This window comes from Ziziphus jujuba, chromosome 1 (genome assembly GCF_031755915.1).
Source record: "Ziziphus jujuba cultivar Dongzao chromosome 1, ASM3175591v1".
NCBI lineage: Eukaryota > Viridiplantae > Streptophyta > Magnoliopsida > Rosales > Rhamnaceae > Ziziphus > Ziziphus jujuba.
In genome coordinates, this window is record NC_083379.1 from 521,946 (window position 1) to 524,639 (window position 2,694).

Sequence of the window (2,694 nt, forward strand, 5' to 3'; positions counted from 1 at the left end):
AATCTGTCCTCTTGCCGCCAATCTCCGCTAGATTTTATTTTCTTTTCTTTTATTTTATTTTTATTTTTTAATGTTAGATCATTTGGCTTATTGTAATTATTTTCTAACATAACATTATTAGCCTTAATGAAACTTTAATTTTTTAAAAATACTTCATTGTTTCACAACGCAGTTCTTTTTTCTTTTTCTTTTTTGTGTTTTGATCCAAAAAAATACGTGTATACATCACAATAATATGGAAGCCAATGTAATAAGTTGTAAATTTTCTGTTAAATCTCTTTATTCATTAAACAATCTCTAAAAATGATTAACAAATTAAAAAAAATTAATAATGGACTTGCGAGAGCAATTTGAGGAAATACTTTCAATTAAAAGAAATGTTGGTTTTTGTAGAACAATTACCTTTTTTTCAAATTAAATTAAAAAAAAAATGTGCCTAATGAGAAGTACTTAAGGTATATTTGAAGAGTAATGTTATATATATCAAATTTTTTTATTAAAATTTTAATAATCAATTATATAATAATTTTTTAATAATATTAAATTAATATTATCTTATATACAAAAATATATAAATTTTTTAAAAATTATCAAATATTAAAATTTTGATTAAAAAATTTAATCATTTTATATTTATTCATATTTAAAAGTAAATGTATAAAATTGAAAAAGAAAATTATAATTTAAATGATGATGGAGCCCACAACCACAACCACAACGCAACCGAGTCATGCAAATGGGTTCCCAACGTTTCCCCGGCGCTTCACAAATTCGCGTACTTTGTATAATTTAATACAAATATATATATATATATTCACCCCAAAAAAAAAAATTGATACAAAAATGATAGTTAAAAAATAAATAAATAAAAAAGGCTACCAGAAATTCATTTTAAAAAAAAAAATTACGAGAAATGTGCCCGACAACCTGAAGCTGACACCCACGACCGGAGGGGAGCTCATCGCTCCACCGTCCGTCCCGCACCGCACTTCCTCCGTTCTCCCTCTGACTTTGACTTCTGACTCGCCAATCTCTCATTGTTCATCAGCTTGTTTTTTATTTTTATTCTTATTATTATTTTCAAATATTTTAATTTGACTTTTTAAAATAATGTAATGTAGAGGAATATATTCAATTTAGAATTTGATGCATTTAAAATGAATTATAGATTTTAAAAGATTTGATGAATTGTTATAGAATTCTACAGACTCCATAAAGATTTTGTAAGAATTCAATGAAATCTTTGGATTTAAAGGTGGATTTAATATTGACAATTTTTTTCACAATTTTCCTGTTAAAATCATTTCAAATCCATTAAAATTCATCATTTTTTAAAATCTTTTAAAATCAATGACTTTTTGAATACCACCAGATTTTAAAAGAATTCTATAAAGTCCTAATTGTATACATCTAGATTTTAATGAATTTTTATAAAATCAATCAAAATCTGAATTGAATATCATTAGATTTGTAAGGACTCCTTTAAAATCTAAATCGAATACCTCAAAACTTTATAAAACTTTTAAAATTTTTCAAATTCTAAATTGAATACATCCCAGTTGAAATTGTTTTTTCTTTTGTGATGAATCAAATCAAATAGAGAAAATAATAATAATAATAATAATAATATTAATAAAAACAAATAAAGTGGAATTCCACAAAAATCATGCTGCATTATATTCATAAAAGTCATACTAGTCATGTTGTCTTACCAACTAATCAGCGCGGCAGACACGATGGTCTATTATTGCACGTTATTTTAATAAATCATTAAATATCAAAGTTTTTTTTTTTTTTTGAGATAAAATATCAAAGGATCATTAAAACATATATTCAATAAAGCTCTTTTTTCAAATAGCATAATTTTTAAAATAAAAAACATTTTGAAGAATTTAATAAAATAAAATGCTTATTTTTCATTTAATTCTAATGATGTTTCTTACCATATTCTTTAATTTTTTTATTTCCAATAAATAACTAATATTCACTTTCTTTTCTTTTTTTTTTAATCGATGTTTTCCTTTTTTTCACACACACACACACACACATATATATATATATAATCAAATAAATTATATTAATTGTACATAGAAAAATATTGGGGTCATAAATGCATACTTTAAAAGCTTTCCAATAAATTTTGAAAGAAAAAGGACTATTAAAAGTCTGAAGTTGAACAGCTCCCTCTCTTTCAAAATTGACTAGGCTGAGGGCTTTGGTGTCAATAATTTAGACTCAAGTGCTCTTTTTGGCTGTATTTCTTTTATACAGATTCCTAAAGAAGCTAACAGCTTGGCCTATCTTCTTTGTAATGGAGTTTTGGCTGCCTTGTTAATGGTGTAATCGATCAAGACCTTCCTAGATCCTGTTATGAGCTCGTATGGAAAAAGAAAGACCTGCTGGTCATCTCTTTATGTTTGGAACCCAAATCTTTCTCTTTATTTTAATTTTCCAATTTAAATAGTGTATTGAAGTTAGAAAAAGGATATTTAACTCTTTAAAATAAAAATTAAAAAAAAAGCTTTTAACAGCATGTTGACGATGCTTACTATCTAAGTTGTTCCAAATACCACACATATCCTTGCCATGAATGACTGTTATTGGGCTACCCACATTGGTGGGATACATATTTCCTACCTTATGGTAAAAGAATTTGAATACTTTTATAAATAAAACTTTAAATTGCCGGCAGAA